Raw genomic sequence first — 23912 nt, 5'->3', positions numbered from 1 at the left:
TAGTTTTTAGTTTATTTTCATTAGTTTCTAGGAAAATTTCATATTTATGGACTTTACTATGAGTTTGTGTGTTTTTCTGTAATTTTAGGTATTTTCTGGCTGAAATTGAGGGAGCTGAGCAAAAATCTGATTCAGGCTGAAAAAGGACTGCTGATGCTGTTGGATCCTGACCTCTCTGCACTCGGAATGGAATTTCTGGAGCTACAGGAGTCCAATTGATGCGCTTCCAATTGCTTTGGAAAGTAGACATCCAGGGATTTCCAGAAATATATAATAGTCCATACTTTGCTCAAGTATAGATGACGTAAACTGGCGTTCAACGCCAGTTCCATGTTGCAGTCTGGCGTCCAGCGCTAGAAACAAGTTACAAGTTGGAGTTCAATGCCAGAAACAGGTTACAACCTGGCGTTGAACGCCCAAAACAGCCCAGGCACGTGAGAAGATTTAGTCTCAGCCCCAGCACACACCAAGTGGGCTCCAGAAGTGGATTTTTGCATTATCTATCATAGTTTACTCATTTTCTGTAAACCTAGGTTACTAGTTTAGTATTTAAACAACTTTTAGAGATTTATTTTGTATCTCATGACATTTTAGATATGAACTTTGTACTCTTTGATGGCATGAGTCTCTAAACTCCATTGTTGGGGGTGAGGAGCTCTGCTGTGTCTCGATGAATTAATGCAAGTATTTCTGTTTTCTATTCAAATACGTTTGTTCCTATCTAAGATGTTCATTCGCGCTTCATTATGACGAAGGTGATGATCCATGAAACTCATCATCATTCTCAACCCATGAACGTGTTCCTGACAACCACTTCCGTTCTACATGAGATTGAATGAGTATCTCTTAGATTTCTTAATCAGGATCTTCGTGGTATAAGCTAGAATCCATTGGCAGCATCCTTGAGAATCCGGAAAGTCTAAACCTTGTCTGTGGTATTCCGAGTAGGATTCCAGGATTGGATGACTGTGATGAGCTTCAAACTCGCGAGTGCTGGGTGTAGTGACAGACCCAAAAGGACAGCAGTTCCTATTCCGGTATGGTCGAAAACCGATAGATGATTAGCCGTGCGGTGACAGTGCACCTGGATTATTTTCACTGAGAGGATGGATGGTAGCCATTGACGACGGTGACCCACCAATACACAGCTTGCCATAGGAGGAACGTGCGTGCGTGAACAAGAAGACAGAGGGAAGCAGAGATTTGGAAGACAAAGCATCTCTAAAACTCCAACATATTCTCCATCATTGCACAATAAGTATATATATTTATGCCCTTTCACCTTTTACAATTGAACTTGATAAACACTGTTGTTGGCATCCTGACTAAGAATAATAAGATAACCATAGCTTGCTTCAAACTAACAATCTCTGTGGGATTCGACCCTTACTCACGTAAGGTATTACTTGGACGACCCAGTGTACTTGCTGGTTAATGGTACGAGTTGTAAAAAGTGTGATTTGCAATTTGTGCACCACCCCGCCACTTCTTTTTCCTTCTAGCTCATCATCACCACCACTGAGATCCATACATCAAAGGATAGAAGATCTTCACCGGAAGCTTGATAGATATGAGCGGCACAACCACCGCTGATACACTTACATCAAGAAGCTTCTAGGTTGTGTTACCCCTAGCATGGAGGAACCCGAAATATTCACATCCACCTCAAACCCAAGTGATGGGAGCTCTGATGAAGGGGATGGTGAAGGTTCCGGTCCCGACCGTCCCTTGCATATTATTCATAGCACGGAGGACCGTGCTAATTTCTAAAGTGTGGGGAGGTCGTTTGACCGATCTCCATGGGTAACAATCTCTTCCCTTCAATACCCATGGATTTATCCTTTGCATGATAGTTAGTTTCTATAGAGTTACTTGGTCAAAACAATAACTTCCTTTTCAAGAAACTGTGTTTTGGGTGACCTACCAATATTCTAAAAAAATTTTGCAGTGAACTTGCTTTAAGAATGTATTTGGAACATAGTGATTGAGCTAAGAACACAAGCATGAAAGTTTTGAGCCTATTGCATGGTTACATCTTCTAACCATTATTTCCATTCTTGTGTGCATATCTCTCTCTATGATTACGATCCTTGCTTTGTCTGATTCTATATGTCCATTGCTTTGTGTATGAATACATTTACATGATTGAGGCCATTATTTCAATAGTCACTTTTCCCAAATGGCCTTAACCCTTTCATCTACCATTGCTAACCCATTTTGAGCCTATGATGAACCCTCTTTGTTTTTGAAAAGAGCACATCAACAACCCTAAGTGAAAAACCATGAATGTCCCTAAATTTGAACCCTTGATTAGCTTAGGTAAGTTAGGATGTGTATCATTCAAATAGGAGGGTATACTTGGGAAATTTGGGTAGATATATAGGTGTGTAATTGTAGTGTAATTGAAAATTATAGAATTTGGGAACATACTCATGTGTTGAATGATTAAACTGTATGCATTGAAACTTTTGTTCACAAAGAAACCCCAAGAAAAGGGGATAAAATAAAAAAAAAAAAGAGAAGAGAAAAGAAAAGAGAGAAAGCAATGAAAGGGGACAAAGATGCCCCAAGATAAAGCAACAAAAGAAAAACAATGCATATGGGTGTGAATTGAAAAGAATGCATGAGTATGCAAAAAGAGTAAAACTCAAGGGTAGCTAGGTAATGTATTGTAGTTGTATAGGTTGTTCTATGTGTCTAGTGGATCCTAGGTTGATCAAGGACTCAAATTTTAAGCCCACTTGGCCATATACATCCTTACCTTCACCCTAGCCCCGTTACAACCCATGAATAAGACCTCATGATACTTGTAAGCATGCATTGAGTAATTGTTGATTGTTAGATGAAAGACAAATCTTGGAAAGAATGATTAGGAGAAGATTGAGTGACGAGCCCTATACACTTGAGCGAATAGAGCGGATACACTTCCGGTGAGGGTTCGATACTCAATGCTTGTTCCCGGCTTTCACAAGCGTTTGCTTAGCAAGTCATATGCACTCCTTAGTGATATTCAATTTGGTAGGATTCATTAATTACATACTATTTTCACCCTATATGTTCACACGTATTCTTGGAGGATAGATTCACTCTTGACCAAGTAGGTAGATGATTTTACATTAGTTGCATGCATCCACTTAGGTAGTTTGCATTTCATAAACCCTTTCTCATCATGATCTTTGGTCTTTTATTTTAAGCATGAGGACATGCTTGGTTTAAGTGTGGCGAGATTTGATAAACCCCGATTTTGTGGTTTATCTTATGCTTATTTTGGGGGATTTTATCAACAATTCTCACACTTATTCGCAAGAAATGCATGGTTTTGTGTTTACTTCCCAATATTGCTCCATGATGGAAAACATGCTTATTTTGCCTTAAAATTGCCATATTCTAATCTTCTTCTAATGCCATTCGATGCCGTGATGTATTTGTTGAGTAATTTCAGGAGTTATAGGGTAGGAATGACTTAGAAGAGAGGGAGAAAGCATGTACAAAAAGGGAGGAACATGAAGAATTGAGATCTTGGAAAAAGCAGCATCAGCACGCCCGCGCACTCCATGCGCATGCATGGATGAGGTTGGCTGGAAGCGGCGCGCAAGGATGGACGCATCCGCGCGGATCAGAAGATTCCTATCGATGCGCACGCACGCATGGCGCACACGCGTGGGAAGCTGCACGTGACCTCATTAAAGGAAATCATGCCTGGCGATTTCTGAGGCTCATGAGGCCCAATTCCAAGCTGTTTCTGCATGGAAAAGACCCAAGGATGCTAGGGGGAAAGGGGGGATCAATCATTTTACATTAGGACATAATTTTTACCTAGTTTTTGGTTCTTGGGTGATTCTAGAGAGAGAAACCCTTGTTCCTCTCTAGATCTAGTTTTAATTTGCTAGTTTTAATTGTTCAATTTGAATTCCTTGCTACAATTTTGCTTATATCTTGTGATAGTTTATGAATCCTTGTTACTTGTCATTTTATACCCATTTCATGAATGTTGTGATTCTTGACTTGTTGATGTTACATTGATGATTTCTATGTTTAGTCTTGTTGTTTTGATGATTATATCTTTATATTGTTAGTGGATATTTGTAGATTCTAATTTAATTGCTATTTTGAACATGTCTTTTGTTAATGCTTACCATGTGTTCGATGAATTGTTTACTTTGATTATGGAGTAGTCTTCTTTACTCTTGGCCTAGGTCAAGGGAATTGGGTAACTTGAGTCATTGGGTCTAATAGATTTGATGATTTGGGAACCCTTGGTGGTCAATTTGATACTCATTGACGCCAACCCACTACTAATCTAATTAGTAGGTAGGTTGGGACTTATGTGTTGATGTGATCAAAGCCATTTGACGTACTTCAAGTCTAGGAGTAGATATCACAGACTTAAGACTTTGAGGTAGACTTAATGAGCTTGGTTCCTTATAATTGTCAAGATATGGTTGTTAGACAAGGATGGTGATCCCAATTCCCATGCCTAGCCAAGAGTTGCTTTTATTATTCATAATTGAAAACCAACTTTCTCAATTATTTGCTTTAGTTATAGTTACTTGTTTGGTTTACAATAGAATTAAGTGGAATGTTACTTATTCATTAGAATTACTCATGTTTTGCTTAGTTAATTGAATTAGTTTGTTGCAATTTAAGATTACTTGCTTGTTAAGATTCCCATTTATTTTCAAGCTCATAACTCACAACCCCAGATTTCTAACTAATGTTGAAGCATATGTTTGCCCATTCCTTATGAGATGATGGTGCACGAAATTGTGATCATCAACAATGGCGCCAAATACTTGGTGCTCTCAAACATGAATCACACTTTGTCACAACTTCGCACAACTAACCAGCAAGTGCACTGGGTCGTCCATGTAATAAACTTTACATGAGTAAGGTTCGATCCCACGGAGATTGTCGGCTTGAAGCAAGCTATGGTCACCTTGTAAGTCTCAATCAGGCGGATTCAAATGGTTATGGAGATTTAATAATAAGAAGATAAATAAAACGTAAAATAAAGATAGAGGTACTTATGTAATTCATTGGTGAGAATTTCAGATAAGCGTATAGAGATGCTTTCGTTCCTCCTGAACCTCTGCTTTCCTGCTGTCTTCATCCAATCATTCATACTCCGTTCTATGGCAAGCTGTATGTTAGGAATCACCGTTGTCAATGGCTACATCCTGTCTTCTCAGTGAAAATGGTCCAATGCACTGTCACTGCATGGCTAATCATCTGTCGGTTCTCGATCATGTTGGAATAGGATTTACTATCCTTTTGCGTCTGTCACTACGCCCAGCACTCGCGAGTTTGAAGCTCGTCACAGCCATCCCTTCCCAGATCCTACTCGGAATACCACAGACAAGGTTTAGACTTTCCAGATCTCAAGAATGGCCGTCCATGGATTCTAACTTATACCATGAAGACTCTGATTAAGGAATCCCAGAGATACTCATTCAATCTAAGGTAGAACGGAAGTGGTTGTCAGGCACGCGTTCATAGGGAATGATGATGAGTGTCATGATCATTACATTTATATTGAGGTGCGAATGAATATCTTAGAATAGGAATAAGCTTGAATTGAATGGAAAAACAATAATACATTGTATTAATTCATGAGGAACAGCAGAGCTCCACACCTTAATCTATGGTGTGTAGAAACTCTACCGTTGAAAATACATAAGAACAAGGTCTAGGCATGGCCGAATGGCCAGCCTCCAAAACATGATCAAAGGATCAAAAGACAATCCAAAGATGATCCCAAGATGATCCAAAGATGTAAAAACAATAGTAAAAAGTCCTATTTATACTAAACTAGTTACTAGGGTTTACAGAAATGAGTAATTGATGCAGAAATCCACTTCCGGGGCCCACTTGGTGTGTGCTTGGGCTGAGCATTGAGCTTTACACGTGTAGAGGCTTCTCTTGGAGTTGAACGCCAGTCTGTAACGTGTTTCTGGCTTTTAACTCCACTTTGCAACCTGTTTCTGGCGTTTGACTCCAGAATAGGGTAGTGAGCTGGCGTTGAATGCCAGTTTGCGTCGTCTAAACTCGGGCAAAGTGTCAACTATTATATATTGCTGGAAAGCCCTAGATGTCTACTTTTCAACGCAGTTAACAGCGCGCCATTTGGAGTTTTGTAGCTCCAGAAAATCTACTTTGAGTGCAGGGAGGTCAGAATCCAATAGCATCTGGAGTCCTTTGTCTGCCTCTGAATCAGATTTTGCTCAGGTCCCTCAATTTCAGCCAGAAATTATCTAAAATCACAGAAAAACACACAAACTCATAGTAATGTCCAGAATTGTGAATTTTATTTAAAAACTAATAAAAATATATTAAAAACTAACTAAATCATACTAAAAACTATGTAAAAACAATGCCAAAAAGCGTATAAATTATCGGCTCATCACAACACCAAACTTAAACTGTTGCTTGTCCCCAAGCAACTGAAAATCAAATAGGATAAAAAGAAGAGAATATACTATAAATTCCAAAATATCAATGAAACTTAGCTCCAATTAGATGAGCCTGACTTGTAGCTTTTTGCCTCTTGAATAGTTTTGGCATCTCACTTTATCCATTGAAGTTCAGAATGATTGGCATCTATAGGAACTCAGAGTTCAGATAGTGTTATTGATTGTCCTAGTTCAGTATGTTGATTCTTGAACACAGTTACTTTATGAGTCTTGGCCGTGGCCCTAAGCACTTTGTTTTCCAGTATTACCACCGGATATATAAATGCCACAGACATATAACTAGGTGAACCTTTTCAGATTGTGACTCAGCTTTGCTAGAGTCCCCAATTAGAGGTGTCCAGGGTTCTTAAGCACACTCTTTTTTTTTGCTTTGGACCTTGACTTTAACCGCTCATTCTCAAGTTTTCACTTGACACCTTCACGCCATAAGCACATGGTTAGGGACAGCTTGGTTTAGCCGCTTAGGCCAGGATTTTATTCCTTTAGGCCCTCCTATCCACTGATGCTCAAAGCCTTGGATCCTTTTTATTACCCTTGCCTTTTAGTTTTAAGGGCTATTGGCTTTTTGCTCTTGCCTTTTGGTTTTAAGAGCTTTTGGCTTTTTCTGCTTGCTTTTTCTATTTCTATTTTCTTTTTTTTTTTTGCTATTTTTTTTCTATTTTTTTCTGCAAGCTTTTGTATTCACTGCTTTTTCTTGCTTCAAGAATTATTTTTATGATTTTTCAGATTATCAAATAACATTTCTCCTTTTCATCATTCTTTCAAGAGACAACATATTTAACATTCATAAACATCAACTTCAAAAGACATATGCACTGTTCAAGCATTCATTCAGAAAACAAAAAGTATTGTCACCACATCAAAATAATTAAACTAGTTTCAAGGATAAATTCGAAACCATGTACTTCTTGTTCTTTTATTTTTAGAACATTTTTTCATTTAATAGAGGTGATGGATTCATATTAATAACTTTAAGGCATAGACACGTAGACACTAGTGATCATATAGTAAAGACACAAACATAAATAAAGCATAAAGCTCAAAAATTGAAAAAATAGTAAAATAACTAGACAAGAAGATTAAGGAATGAGTCCACCTTAGTGAGGGTGGCGTCTTCCTCTTCTTAAAGAACCAATGGTGCTTTTGAGCTCCTCTATGTCTCTTCCTTGCCTTTGTTGCTCCTCCCTCATAGCTCTTTGATCTTCTCTAATCTCATGGAGGATGATGGAGTGCTCTTGGTGTTCAAGTCGGATCTCCGAATACTCATTCTTCTTTAGCTTGAAAGGAACCTCGGGGATCATTTTCTTCTTGGCCACAACTTCATAGAAGTGGTCTTGATGAACTTTTGAGATGAATCTCTCCATCTCCCATGACTTAGAGGTGGAAGCAATTGACTTCCCTTTCCTCATTCTTGAGGATTTTCTGGCCTTAGGTGCCATTGATGGTTATGGAAAAAATAAAAAGCTATGCTTTTTACCACACCAAACTTAGAATGTTGCTTGTCCTCGAGCAACAGAAGAAAGAAAGAAGGAGAAGAAGAAGAAGAGGTGGAGGAGAGGGAGAGATGTGTGTGTTTCGGCCAAGGGGAGAAGAGAGTTATTGGATTGTGTGAAGAAGAGGGAGAAGGTGAGTTGAGGTAGGTGGGGATCCTGTGGGGTCCACAGATCTTGAGGTGTCAAGGATTTCACATCCCTGCACCTTTTAGGCGTGTAAAATGCCCTATGCATGCAATCTTGGCGTTTAACGCCACTTCCATGCTTGGTTCTGGCGTTAAACGCCCAAATGTAGCTTGTTTCTGGCTTTAAACGCCAGCTCTATGCTTGTTTCTGGCGTTTAACGCCAGCCTTCCTCTGGGTCCAATCCTGGCGTTTAAACGCCAGACTGCTGCTTGTTTCTGGCGTTTAACACCAGTTTCATGCTCTGTTCTGGCATTAAACGCCAGTCTGGCGCTTGTTTCTAGCGCTAAATGCCCAGAATGGTGCCAGACTGGGCGTTTAACGCCCATTTTGCTACCCTTACTGGCATTTAAACGCCAGTAAGTTCTTCCTCCAGGGTGTGCAGTTTTTCATTCTGTTTTTATTTTGTTTTTGAATTTTTTGTAGTTTTTGTGACTCCACATGATCATCAACCTAATAAAACACGAAATAAGCATGAAAATAAAAATAATATAGATATAATTAAATATATTGGGTTGCCTCCCAACAAGCACTTTTTTAATGTCAATAGCTTGACAGTGAGCTCTCATGGAGCCTCACAGATGTTCAGAGCAATGTTGAGACTTCCCAACACCAAACTTAGAGTTTGGATATGGGAGCTTTGCTTGACTCTGCAGTGAGAGAAGCTTTTCATGCTTCCTCTCCATGGTCACAAAAGGAGAACCTTGAGTCTTGAACACAAGGTAGTCTTCATTCAGTTGAAGGACCAACTCTCCTCTATCCACATCAATCACAGCATTTGCTATGGCTAGGAAGGGTCTTCCAAGGATGATGGATTCATCCTCATCCTTCCTAGTGTCCAGGATTATGAAATCAGCAGGGATGTAAAGGTCTTCAACCTTCACTAACACGTCCTCTACTTGTCCATAAGCCATTTTCATAGATTTGTCTGCCATCTCTAATGAGAAATTGGCAGCCTATACCTCAAAGATTCCCAGTTTCTCCATTACAGAGAGTGGCATTAAGTTTATTCCTGACCCCAAATCACATAGAGCCTTCTCAAAGGTCATGGTGCCTATGTTACAGGGTATTAAGAATTTACTAGGATCTTGCTTCTTTTGAGGTAATTTCTGCCTATCCAATGCATTCAGTTCATTGGTGAGTAAGGGAGGTTCATTGGAATCTCTATGGTCTCTAGATGAGCCTCAGATTCCTTTGGTTCCTCTAAGGGAAACTCCTTATTGATCATTGAACATCCTAGGAGGTCTTCTTCACTAGGATTCATGTCCTCCTCCTCTCTTGTAGGTTCGGCCATTTTGGTTATATCAATGGCCTTGCACTCTCTCTTTGGATCTTCTTCTGTATTGCTTGGGAGAGTACTAGGAGGAGTTTCAGTGACCTTTTTACTCAGTTGGCCTACTTGTGCCTCCAAATTTCTAATGGAGGACCTTGTTTCATTCATGAAACTCAAAGTGGCCTTAGATAGATCAGAGACTATATTTGCCAAGCTAGATAGATTCTGCTCAGAATTGTCTGTCTGTTGCTGAGTAGATGATGGAAAAGGTTTACTATTGTTAAACCTATTTCTTCCACCATTATTAAAGCCTTGTTGAGGCTTTTGTTGATCCTTCCATGAGAAATTTGGATGATTTCTCCATGAGGGATTATAGGTGTTTCCATAGGGTTCACCCATGTAATTCACCTCTGCTATTGCAGGGTTCTCAGGATCATAAGCTACTTCTTCAGAAGATGCTTCTATAGTACTCTTGGATGATTCCTTCAATCCATTCAGACTCTGAGAGATCATATTGACTTGCTGAGTCAATATTTTGTTCTGAGCCAATATGGCATTCAGAGCATCAATTTTAAGAACTCCTTTCCTCTGAGGCGTCCTATTACTTACAGGATTCCTCTCAGAAGTGTACATAAACTGGTTGTTAGCAACCATGTCAATGAGTTCTTGAGCTTCTGCAGGCATTTTCTTTAGGTGAATGGATCTGCCTGCAGAGTGGTCTAATGACATCTTTGATAGCTCAAACAGACCATCATAGAATATATCCAGGATGGTCCATTCTGAAAGCATGTCAGAAGGACACTTTTTGGTCAGTTCCTTGTATCTCTCCCAAACTTCATAGAGGGATTCACCTTCTTTTTGTTTGAAGGTTTGAGCATCCACTCTAAGCTTGCTAAGCTTTTGAGGAGGAAAGAACTTGGCTATCAAAGTAGTGACCAGCTTATGCCAAGAGTTCAGGCTATCTTTAGGTTGAGAGTCCAACCATATTCTAGCTCTGTCTCTTACAGCAAATGGGAAAAGCATAAGCTTGTAGACCTCGGGATCAATGCCATTGGTCTTAACAGTATCATATATCTGCAAGAATTCAGTTAATAACTGAAAAGGATCTTCAGATGGAAGTCCATAAAACTTGCAGTTTTGTTGCATCAGAGAAACTAGTTGAGGTTTAAGCTCAAAATTGTTTGCTCCAATGGTAGGGATGGAGATGCTTCTTCCATGTAAATTGGAATTTGGTGCAGTAAAGTCACCAAGCATCTTCCTTGCATTGTTATTATTTTTGGCCATGTTTCCTTCTTTTTCGAAAATTTCTGTCAGATTTTTTCCAGAGAGTTGTGCTTTAGCTTCCCTTAGCTTCCTCTTCAGAGTTCTTTTAGGTTCGGGATCAGCTTTAACAAGAATGTTCTTATCCTTGCTCCTGCTCATATGAAAAAGAAGAAAACAGAAAAGAAGAGGAATCCTCTATGTCACAGTATAGAGATTCCTTATGCAAGTATGAGAAGAGAAGAATGTAAGAAGGAGAAGAGGAAAAATTCGAACACAGAGACGGGGATAGGGTTAGAATTTTTGGGTGGAGGAGAAGTGTTAGTAGATGAATAAATAAATAGAAGGAGGTGAGGAAGAGAAGAATTCAAAAATTTAAATAAAATAAAATAAAAATATTTTAAAATTAAAGTTAAAATTCAAAAATTAAAATTGAAATCAAATTAAATTGAAATTAAAACAATTAGTTAATTAAAAAGGAAATTTGAAAAAGAAAGAAATTTGAAAAAAAGAAGAGGAAAGGGATTTTCGAAAATTATAGAGAGAGTTAGTTAGGTAGTTTTGAAAAAGATAAGAATCAAACAAAAAGTAAAGTGGTTAATTGAAAAAGATTTGAAAATCAAATTTGAAAAGATAAGAAGTTAGAAAAGATTTTGAAATTAAATTTTGAAAAAGATGTGATTGAAATTTATTTTGAAAAAGATTTGAAAAAGAATTTTAAAAAGATTTGATTTTGAAAATTAAAGTTGATTACTTGACTAACAAGAAACAAAAAGATTTGATTTTAAAATTTAATGATTGAACCTTTCTTATTAGGCAAGTAACAAATTTAATATTTTTGAATCAATCACATTAATTGTTAGCATTGAATTCGAAAATATGGAATAAAAATAAGAAAAAGATTTTGAAAATTAATTTGAAATTTTCGAAAATATGAAAGACAAATAAAAAAAGTTTGATTTTTGAAAAAGATTTGAAAAAGATAGGATTTTTAAATTGAAAATTTGACTTGACTCATAAGAAACAACTAAATTTTAAAAAGTTTTGAAAAAGTCAACTCAAATTTTCGAAATTTATGGGTGAAATAAGAGAAAGATATTTTTTTGATTTTTGAATTTTTAATTATGAGAGAGAAAAACACCAAAAAGACTCAATGCATGAAAATTTTGGATCAAAACAAATTATGCATTCAAGAACACTATGAATGTCAAGATGAACACCAAGAACACTTTGAATGTCAAGATGAACACCAAGAACTTATTTTGAAAAATTTTCAAGAAAAGAAAAACATGCAAGACACCAAACTTAGAGATTTTTCATGTTTAGACACTATGAATGCAAGAATGCATATGAAAAACAAGAAAAGACACAAAATAAGAAAATATGAAGTCAAACAAGAGGATTCATCAAGAACAACTTGAAGATCATGAAGGATGCAATGCATGAATTTTCGAAAAATGCAAGAAAGAGATAAACATGCAATTGACACCAAACTTAAAATTTGACTCAAGACTCAAACAAGAAACACAAAAATTTTTTGGTTTTTATGATTTTATAATGTTTTTGGATTTTTCGAAAATTAATTTGAAAAAGAAAAACAAGGATTTCAAAATTTTTAATAGGAATTCCAGGAATCTTGCAATGTTAGTCTAAAACTCCAGTCCAGGAATTAGACATGGCTCACTAGCCAGCCAAGCTTTCAACGAAAGCTCCAGTCCAAAACACTAGACATGGCCAATGGCCAGCCAAGCTTTAGCAGATACAAATCAGACATACAACAGCTGATACTTCATCCAACTTCATTCTATGCTGATAAGTGGAAGCCTCAGTCCAAATGAATTAGACATGGCTTTACAGCCAGCCAGGCTTCAACGTGCTTCATGAAACTCTAGAATTCATTCTTAAAAATTCTGAAGAAAAATATGTTTTTGAAAATATATTTTTTTCGAAATTAAGAATAAAAAAGCTTAAAATTAAAATAAATTTACCTAATCTGAGCAACAAGATGAACCGTCAGTTGTCCAAACTCGAACAATCCCCAACAACGGCGCCAAAAACTTGGTGCACGAAATTGTGATCATCAACAATGGTGCCAAAGACTTGGCGCTCTCAAACGTGAATCACACTTTGTCACAACTTCGCACAACTAACCAGCAAGTGCACTGGGTCGTCCAAGTAATAAACCTTACATGAGTAAGGGTCGATCCCACGGAGATTGTCGGCTTGAAGCAAGCTATGGTCACCTTGTAAATCTCAGTCAGGTGGATTCAAATGGTTATGGAGATTTAATAATAAGAAGATAAATAAAACGTAAAATAAAGATAGAGGTACTTATGTAATTCATTGGTGAGAATTTCAGATAAGCGTATAGAGATGCTTTCGTTCCTCCTGAACCTTTGCTTTCCTGCTGTCTTCATCCAATCATTCATACTCCGTTCTATGGCAAGCTGTATGTTAGGCATCACCGTTGTCAATGGCTACATCCTGTCTTCTCAGTGAAAATGGTCCAATGCGCTGTCTCTGTATAGCTAATCATCTGTCGGTTCTCGATCATGCTGGAATAGGATTTACTATCCTTTTGCGTCTGTCACTACGCCCAGCACTCGTGAGTTTGAAGCTCGTCACAGCCATCCCTTCCCAGATCCTACTCGGAATACCACAGACAAGGTTTAGACTTTCCAGATCTCAAGAATGGCCGTCCATGGATTCTAACTTATACCACGAAGACTCTGATTAAGGAATCCCAGAGATACTCATTCAATCTAAGGTAGAACAGAAGTAGTTGTCAGGCACGCGTTCATAGGGAATGATGATGAGTGTCACGATCATCACATTCATATTGAGGTGCGAATGAATATCTTAGAATAGGAATATGCTTGAATTGAATGGAAAAACAATAGTACTTTGTATTAATTCATGAGGAACAGCAGAGCTCCGCACCTTAATCTATGGTGTGTAGAAACTCTACCGTTGAAAATACATAAGAACAAAGTCTAGGCATAGCCGAATGGCCAGCCTCCAAAACATGATCAAAGGATCAAAAGACAATCCAAAGATGATCCCAAGATGATCCAAAGATGTAAATACAATAGTAAAAAGTCCTATTTATACTAAACTAGTTACTAGGGTTTACAGAAATGAGTAATTGATGCAGAAATCCACTTCCGGGGCCCACTTGGTGTGTGCTTGGGCTGAGCATTGAGCTTTACACGTGTAGAGGCTTCTCTTAGAGTTGAACGCCAGTCTGTAACGTGTTTCTGGCGTTTAACTCCACTTTGCAACCTGTTTCTGGCGTTTGACTCCAGAATAGGGCAGGGAGCTGGCGTTGAACGCCAGTTTGCGTCATCTAAACTCGGGCAAAGTATGGACTATTATATATTTCTGAAAAGCCCTGGATGTCTACTTTCTAATGCAATTAAGAGTGCACCATTTGGAGTTCTGTAGCTCCATAAAATCCACTTTGAGTGCAGGGAGGTCAGAATCCAACAGCATCTACAGTCCTTTGTCAGCCTCTGAATCAGATTTTGCTCAGGTCCCTCAATTTCAGCCAGAAATTACCTGAAATCATAGAAAAATACACAAACTCATAATAAAGTCCAGAATTGTGAATTTATTTAAAAACTAATAAAAATATATTAAAAATAACTAAATCATACTAAAAACTATGTAAAAACAATGCCAAAAAGTGTATAAATTATCCGCTCATCGGACAACCCGAGGTTTGAATACTTCGGTTATTTCTATTGGGGTTGAACTTGTGACAACCAATTCCCTCTTCTAAATTTGACACCCGAGGATTGTTGTTGGTAGAGCTATACTTGCAACGCAATTTATTGAAGAAAATCTTTACCAATACACCCTTGGGGACAATTGTCTATCAGATCCTGGATCGAAGCATGAGGACCAACTAAGGGAGCTCATATCTTGGGAGGAACTCCATCCAGACTTGGTGAAGATGATTGGAACTTCTGTCAACCATTCGAGAAGCAAGGATCCTTGGAGATTCAAGGATGAGTACATGATAAACCACTATTTTATGGTTTATATTGTGTTTAATTGTGTGGTTTTATCATGATCCTTACCCACTTATTCATTAATTTAGCATGCATTTATATTTCCTTCCTTAAATTATTACATGATTGAAAACTACTTCCTAGAGACTTTTAAATTATGCATTTTAATTCTCCTTTATTCCATTTGATGCCATGATCTGTGTGTTAAGCGTTTCAGGCTTTATAGGGCATGAATGAGTTGGAGATTGGAAAGGAAGCTAGCAAAAATGGAAGGAACACAAGAAATTGAGGAGATAACCAGCGAGAAGTGACGCGGCCACATGGCTCACGCGACCGCGCGAAAGAGGAGAATTCGCAGTGGCGCGGCCGCATGGCTCACGCGACCGCGCGGATTGGAAATGCACAAGCGACGCGGAGGCGTGGATGACGCGAACGCGTGGCAGGGAAAAACGCGAATGACGTGTCCGCATGGATGACGCGATCGCGTGACATGCGCGATCTACATAATCTATAGAATTCGCTGGGGGCGATTTTTGGACCCTATTTTAACCCAGTTTTCGGCCCAGAACAGCAGACTAGAGCCAGAGAACATGCAGAAACCAAAATCAACATTCATTCTACACAATTTTTAGTTTTTAGATCGAGTTTTTACTTCTCCTCTAGGTTTTCTCTCTCTACACATTCATAGTTCTTAGGATTTGAATTTTCTCTTTCTTTTTGCATTGGGATATTGAAAAGAGCTATTACCTCATCAAGACTTCGTCATTCTAGTTCGTTTTCTTTGCTTGGCTTTACTCTTCCATGTCCTTTGCTTTGTTTAATTTTACCATTGGAATATTTTTAGGATTATTTAATACAAGGATCACTTTTATTTTTAATTGACTATTTTGATTTTTATTTACAATGTCTTTCTTTAATTCCTTTTCATATGCTATGAATTTTACATTCACAATGAGCGAGTAGTTCCCTAACTTGATGGGGAGTTGATTGAAAGGAACCCTTGAGTTGGAAAGCTTAAAAGAAAGATTGTAATTGGGTTTATGGTTGGATTGCCTTCTAGTCACTAACACCAATCTCTTTTAAATAAGTGGATTGCAACTTTTGAACAGACGTAGCCTTACAACTTGTTTGACTTTCCCTTACCTAGTAAAGGATAACTAAACAGGACAACCTTTAATTGTCAATTAATCTTGAGAGTATTCCAACAATAATAGGGATTCCAACTAATCAACTTTCAGCCAAGGCTTTTATTTACATTATTCAAATTCTCCAATTTAATTTCCTGCTTACTCAACTCAAACCTTTTTGAAAACCTCTGATTAATAAAATAGCACACTTTTCTGCAACTCGTTGGGAGACGACCTGGGATTCATACTCCCAGTATTTTAATTTTAAATTTCTGTGACACCTTTCTAAATTGATTAATGGATTTCTAGCGAGTTAAGAACTATACTTGCAACGTATATATTTTAACAATTTTTAATTCGCAAATTTCTGCTTGCATCAATTTTTGGAGCCGTTGCCGGGGAGTTGCAATAGAGTGCTAAAGTTATTAATTAGAATTTATTTATTCACATTTTATTTTATTTTGCTACTATGAGCATCATGTTTCTTTCGTCAAATGACGCGTTCACTTCTTGATCCAAGCTTGCCAATATTCGATCCTGAAATTGAAAGGACTATTTCACGAATAAGGCGAGCTCGGCGTCGGTTAGTCCTCTCTGAGGGCAGACCTGAAACGTCAGTTGAAGAAGAAACCAGCCCCCGTTCTACTGATTCGGTTGATTCACGCGCAGGCGACATGGTAGAACCTAGGAGAATTACTATCCAGGAGGAAGGAGCCCCTGATTTTACAATGCAACCGTTTTAAGCGTATCACCCAGCGGTGGCTACAGATGTTGAAATAAAGACCGCACTGCTTAATTTGATGCCCAAGTTTCATGGCTTACCTGCTTAAGAGCCTATCAAGCACCTGAGAGATTTCCAAGCAGCCTGTTCTACTGTCAGGCGTGATGGTGCAGATGAAATTTCAATTTTGCTGAAAGCTTTCCCATTTTCTCTTGAGGGAAAAGCAAGAGAGTGGTACTACACTTAACCCCTAGCAAATGTATCCAACTGGGATACACTCAGAAAAGAATTTTTGGAAAAATTCTTTCCATCTGAAGTTACTAATAAACTGAGGAAAGACATTTCCACGATTGTTGAAGACGACAACGAGATTCTCTTTGAATACTGGGAGCGCTTCAATACTCTTCTGGAAGCATGTCCCCACCACAGGATTGACAAGATAGTGTTACTCAGCTATATCACACAGGGCATGAGGCCCCAAGATAAGACCACATTGGAAAGTGCTAGCAATGGGTCTATGAAGAAGTACAAGACCACTGATGAGGCATGGCAATTAGTCAGCGACTTAGCTGAATCTACTAGGAACCACAGGCAGAAACAAGGCCATTCAAAAGCCGTTGCAGAAGTATCCTCTAGCAGAGAGACTGCTGCTCTAGCTTAGACTATCTGTGAAATGACTAACTTGCTGAAGCAGATGCAATTGAATCAACAACAAGTTCAGCAAGCTCAACATCCTCCACCACAGCAAAGTCAACAATTAGTTCCCACAAAGAGTTTGCAGAATCTGTGATGATTATAGCCACTATACTGATGAATGCCCGCAGCTCCAGCAGGAAGACAACATGGTGGCATCCACTCATAACTTCTATGACCGTCCCAACCAAGGGTACAATCAAGGTGGAAATCATAACCATGGATGGTAGGACAATTCTAACCAGAATTAGAGGGACAACAATAACAGAGGAGGCAAAGATAATCAGGGAAATCAGAGGTGGAATAATAACAACAACAAGCAGCAGAATCAACCTTACAGAGCACCTCACTTAAGGCAATCCCAAGGACCACAGAATACCCAACAGCAGACCTCTCAATTTACTCATCCTTCTTCATCTTCTAATGAAGAGTTACTACAATCTTTTGAGCAGAGACAACAGACCATGGAAAATAACATTATGAATAACATTAATGCCAGTCAGAATGGTCTGACCTCTACTTTGCAAGCTCTTGTCTCACAGATTGGATCAATGCAAAATTCCAATAACCAACCTTCAAGCTCCACTAGAATCCCCTCTCAACCATTACCCAATCCCAAGGGAGGCATTAATGCCATCACCCTAAGGTCCGGAACTACACTGCAAGAGAGGAATCAGGAGGAGCCAAGCTCACCAGAACACGCCTCAACTGAAGAGGTAGTAGAGATAGAAGATGTTGAAGAGGAAGAGGACATACAGGACATAGCTGAAAAAGAAGAAGCTCAACCATAGGAGGAAGCACCAAAAGGCGTAGACACTGCAGAAAACACCACTCCCATTCCATTTCCACAACTTGCAAGGAGACCCAGGCAGCAGCTGGAACCCGATTTCAAGATGGTAGAAATATTCAAAAAGGTTGAGGTAACTGTTCCTCTTTATGATGTTATTCAACAAGTACCTAAATATGCAAAGTTTCTAAAAGATTTATGTATACACAAAGACAAAATTAATGAATTAGAAACTATTCCTTTAGGTAGTTCCATATCTGCTTTAATGGGAGGATTTCCTGAAAAGTGTAGTGACCCAGGTCCTTGTATAGTTAGTTGTACTATTGGCGGTGTAGTAATTTATGATTGCATGTGTGATTTAGGAGCATGTGTTAGTATAATGCCTTTGTCTATATATGATATTTTGAGGCTCCCTCCCTTAAAAAGGTCGGCAGCTCATTTTGTGTTAGCAGATAAAAGCATTATTACAGTGGCTGGAGTTGCTGAAGATATTTTAGTGAACATTAAAGGGCTTACATTCCCCACTGATTTTATATCTTGGAGATGCCCCATAATGACTCAGATAAGCCATCATCAATCCTACTTGGAAGACCATTCCTGAAGACATCAAAATTCAAATTGGATGCTTTTTCAGGAACATACTCTTTTAAAATAGATGGCCGAATAGTAATCTTCAATCTGAATGGAGTCATTGACAATCCTCCAGAAGATCATTCTATCTTCCGGTGTGATGTCATAGATGAAACTGTAGCTGAAGTTCACAAAGAAGAGTTAGAAGAGAGGCACACTGGACAAGGGCCAAGTGTGGGGATCCTCTTGACTGACAATGAGGACACTCCGGTATTTTCACAAGCTCCAGACAATCCAGAACCTGCACATGATCAGAAGTTGGAATTAAAACCCCTCCTTCCACATCTCAAATATGCTTATCTTGAAGATGAGCAGAAGTTTCCAGTTATCATTGCAAGGAAACTCACTTCTCAACAAGAAGAGCAGTTACTTGATGTGCTGAGGAGGCACAAGAAGGCAATTGGGTGGAGTTTGGCAGACATAGTAGGCATCAACCCTCAAGTATGTGAGCACAGAATATTTTTAGAAGAGGGAGCAAGACCTGTCCGTCAACCCCAAAGAAGATTGAATCCCACTATCTTGGAAGTTGTCAAAAAAAAAAGTGACACTACAAGAAAAATACCCATTCAGCCACACTTTTTTTAAGCTACATTTGAAAAGCGTAGCCTATTCTATGAATAGGCTACGCTTTTCTCCGTGTTGCCTTTTTATAAGAGAAAAGGATACACAATTGCAGCATCATTTAAAAAGTGTAGCCTTAGGTATTATAGAAATCACTTATAAAGCGTAGCCGTATGTTGATATCTATGGGTTCATTTTTCATATCTAAGGGAACGCTTTTAGAGAGTAACCTATTTGTTAAGTTTTGGGTGCCTTTCAAAAGTGATTCCTAATATATGCATGGCCAAGTCCTAACAACACTTGGTAAATTTTTTATTCCACTTTCAATTCCCTCCAAAAGCACACACGAACCCTTTCTCCCGCAACAACTAAACCTCACAAGTCACACCTTCAATTCGAAAAGTGAGACCCTCACCTTCGCTAACCTTTCGCGCACAACAACCCTCACCTTCGCCATTCTCACCTTTCAACACTCATCACCTTCCCCTTCTCACCGTCGCCGTTGAATGTAAAGGGAAATTTTTTTTCACCTTTTCACCAAATCAGAAACGGTGTCATATCCCCCTTCGTCTCTCTTCTCTGTTCTCTCTCGTCACTCTCTTCTCTGTTCTCTCGTCGCTCTCACCTCTCGTCTCCGGTCTCTAGCTCACTTCTCTCTCGGTCTCGTGCGCGCACTCACTATCTCAGACTCAAGCTCGTCGTTGCGGTTTGCGTTGTCACCATGTCGCACTCAGTCGCCGCCTTCCCTGCGCTCACTTCGCCGGTGGCAGAAGAAGACGGAACCAGCATCTTGTCCCTCGGGTGGCGGTCTTCTTCGTCTTCTTGTTTCGGCCATTAATTCAGTTGGTCAGCTTTCTTCACTGTCGATCCCAGGTGAGTTTCCTTCGGCCCTGTTCTTTCAATGTAGAAGGTGTGTGTGGCTGTGCTGATGATGATGAACAACAATGGCTAGTGGTATGTATCAATTTTCAGTTGGTTCTGTGAAATTTGAGAGGTTTAGGGTTTCGATTTAGGGGTTTTTATTTGGGCCACTAGGAATTGGGGGGTTTTAGCTTCAGAACGGTGGTATGTATCAATTTTCAGTTGGTTCTATGAAATTTGAGAGGTTTGGGGTTCTGATTTAGGGTTTTTATTTGTGAAATTGTTTGTGTGTGTGTGTGTGAGTGAGTGAAATAAGGACTTGTTCTGAGTAGTTTTCTTTTAGGAAGTGTTTGGATAACTATGGTTCGAATTTGTTGAATTGTTTGTATGTAGGGATGAGCAAGGAATCTGAGGCATGCTGGTGTACTTTTTGATTCTTTGGCTAGGAGGAGGGATATTCATGGGGATTCAATTAACAAGGCTCAATTGAAGGACTATTGGGACCAGATTTCTGACCGGAGTTTTGATTCCAGGCTCAGAACCGTCTTTGACATGTAACTAATTCATTACCCCTTTACTTAATTTTAGAACTAGGAAAAGAAATTGGTTGGTATTTTCTTTAATTCCCACCATTAAGTATGTTAACCTTCATTTGGAATAATGCAGGGTTGATAAAGATGCAGATGGAAGAATCACCGAGGAAGAAACTAAAGAGGTTTATATGAATTTTCTTTTTAAATTCATCAACAGAAAAATTAGAATGAAGATAATGAAGTAGTTTTTATCGGCAACCTTTTTTCCTTTCCTAGCTTTGCATTTTGTTCCCATGAGAATAGGAGTTTACTTGATCACAAATGATCAATTCTGTTTTCAGATCATCTGCCTTAGTGCCACAACAAACAAACTCTCAAACATACAGCAGCAGGCTGAAGAATATGCAGCTTTGATCATGGAAGAACTAGACATTTATTTGAAAAGAAATTTATTTGAAAAGAAATTCAAATTTGGGGGTTTTAGGGTTATAGGTTCTTTTTTGGGTTCTGATTCGCCAAAAATAGATTAAGCCAGGGGATTCATGTTTGGTCCATCAATTGCATTGGTGATATTGGTGCAAAATTGATATATGTCTCAATTCATTTTTAATTTACAATTTAGGTTGATAATTCTCATTTTACTGTTTGAAGCAATGCCATTTTCCCCTTTTGCACTTAAAATTAAGCTAATTGGCATGATTTTGTGAATTTTGCATTCAGCTTTAATGAGAATAATAAAAAACCAACAAGTTGAGAAGAGAAAAAGTAAGTGATCAATCAAATAGATACTGTGGTATTGTATCTTATTTATTTAATTAGTTCGATCTTAATTATTATTCTTATTCATCACTTTGATTCATTATGAGCAAAGGCTTGAGGTGATGGAGTTCTCAGGGCTGAAATCAAGTTCATGTGTTACCCATGCCATTAATGCTAGAGATTCTTCCTTCTTTGATGTTCTGGCTTCTCAACTCACTCCCAAGGTTCATTTCTTAATCAACCATTTGAGCTTTTTATTTAAGGAATTTTTTTTCTTTCCGTTTTTTTTTTAAATATTGTGAGTTGAAAGTAGACGACGGGATCAAGGCCTGTGAGGGGAGAGACAGTGGCCAAGTTGAAGGTAGCTATCAATGGCTTTGGACGCATCGGTAGAAACTTCTTGCGCTGCTGGCACGGTCGCAAGGACTCACCCCTTGATGTGGTTGTTGTGAATGACAGCGGTGGTGTCAAGAATGTAAGTATTCGCATTACAATGCCATTTCCAGATGAAATGAATGACAGTAATTAGCACGTACGTAAGTAACATATGGTGATTTAATTTGCATAAGCAGGCCTCACACTTGCTTAAATATGATTCTATGCTGGGAACTTTCAAAGCAGATGTGAAAATAGTGGATGACTAAACCATTTCCGTGGATGGTAAGCCCATTAAGGTTGTCTTAAACAGGGATCCTCTTAAACTTCCTTGGGCTGAGCTTGGAGTTGACATTGTTATTGAGGTAAGTCTTGACCTTTTGGATTCTGTGCTTCCTTTGATTTGATTTGATTTGATTTGATTCGATTTGATTGGATGATATTCAGGGAACTAGAGTGTTTGTGGATGGGCCTGGTGCTGGAAAACACATCAAAGCCGGTGCCAAGAAAGTCATCATCACTGCTCCTGCTAAGGGTGCTGATATTCCAACCTACGTCCTCGGAGTCAACGAACAAGACTACGGCCATGAAGTTGCCAACATTATAAGGTCCTTGAAACATTAACACTCTTCTTTACTAAGTAAAAATAAATGATTAATTATCATTAGTATAGCTAAGTGGTTGATTTTGAATTCTTTCTTTTTTTTCTTCAATTTAGTAATGCTTCTTGCACCACAAACTGTCTTGCTCCGTTTGTGAAGATCTTGGATGAAGAATTTGGTAAGCCGAAACGTCGGACACATGATGATGTTACTTAATGTTTGAGAGCTTAGAGAGTTACTTTGATTTGCTCTATATTTTCCAGGCATTGTGAAAGGAACAATGACAACTACACACTCCTACACAGGAGACCAGGTACAAAATTAGCTACAATTTTGCTCTTGTTTATCTCTTTAACTAGTCTAGTGTTTACTCTTCAGTGCTGTTTTACCAATTTGTTCAACTGAATTGTGCTTGTGCAGAGGCTTTTGGATGCTTCACACAGGGATTTAAGAAGAGCAAGAGCTGCAGCATTGAACATTGTTCCTACAAGCACCGGAGCAGCCAAGGCTGTGTCCTTAATGCTGCCAAAACTGAAGGGAAAGCTCAATGGAATTGCGCTGCGAGTGCCTACTCCTAATGTCTCAGTAGTTAACCTTGTTATCAATGTTGAGAAGAAGGGTGTTACGGCTGAAGAAGTCAATGCAGCTTTCAGAAAGGCAGCTGAGGGGCCGTTGAAGGGTGTATTGGACGTGTGTGATGCTCCTTCTTATGTTTGTGGACTTCCGCTGCACCGATGTTTCTTCTACTATTGACTCTTCACTCACTATGGTCATGGGAGATGATATGGTTAAGGTTGTTGCTTGGTATGACAATGAATGGGGTTACAGGTTAGGCCACTCTCCACATATAGCAGCTACTTTTGTTTTGTCTTTCTCACTTAATGAATCCTTGAGATAGAACATGCACATGTAGTAGTACATTGAATTAGCATGTGCTATAGAAATTATCATATATAATTAAAATCGGCAACTATAGAAATTTAGTACATTGAATTATCAGTGATATATATTTTAGAACAGAGGGTGAATATTGTTACAAAGGATCAGATTATTGATAGTTAAAATACGGGGTGATTGCAGCCAAAGGGTTGTGGATTTGGCACATTTGGTGGCAAACAAGTGGCCCGGAGTAGCTGCTGCAAAGGGAGGTGGAGACCCATTGGAAGAGTTTTGTGAGACAAACCCAACTGACGAAGAATGCAAAGTCTTTGAATAGAATAGCAGCTTTGGTTATTATCGCTGCCACCAGACCATATATTTTGAATTTATGTTAATTTAATTTATGAGGGAGAACAAGAACAAAGTGTTTAGACGACAATAGGTGAGGATCATGTCTGGGGCATGTCTCCTAAAATTTAAATGTGTATGCTATTTGTCCTTGCCAGGCAGACTTTTCAGAATTCATTTGGTTCTATGATTTTGTTTTCTTCATGTGTCGCGAGAATGGTCAAAAGAATATTTGTAAGTAGCCCGGTCATTTCCTTCAACATAATCTTGTATTGATTGCGTATGGTGGTGAATCAGTATGCAAAATCCTTACATGCTTCTCTTTTTGAATTATGATAATCTGC

General features: G+C 38.7%; 1 non-coding gene and 1 pseudogene across 1 annotated transcript; both read left to right on the top strand.

Moving 5' to 3' along the window:
- Nucleotides 1-10202: 10202 nt before the first annotated feature.
- Nucleotides 10203-10310, top strand: LOC112745823 (small nucleolar RNA R71). Its single transcript, XR_003173731.1, has one exon. It is a non-coding gene; the product is annotated as a small nucleolar RNA R71 (small nucleolar RNA).
- A 9622-nt stretch (nucleotides 10311-19932) lies between these two features.
- Nucleotides 19933-23676, top strand: LOC112742697 (glyceraldehyde-3-phosphate dehydrogenase B, chloroplastic-like; annotated as a pseudogene).
- The last annotated feature ends 236 nt before the right edge of the window (nucleotides 23677-23912 follow it).

Source organism: Arachis hypogaea, chromosome 14 (genome assembly GCF_003086295.3).
Source record: "Arachis hypogaea cultivar Tifrunner chromosome 14, arahy.Tifrunner.gnm2.J5K5, whole genome shotgun sequence".
Classification (NCBI taxonomy): domain Eukaryota; kingdom Viridiplantae; phylum Streptophyta; class Magnoliopsida; order Fabales; family Fabaceae; genus Arachis; species Arachis hypogaea.
The sequence above is the reverse complement of the archived record's forward strand: the minus strand, read 5'-3'. Positions and strand labels throughout refer to the sequence as shown.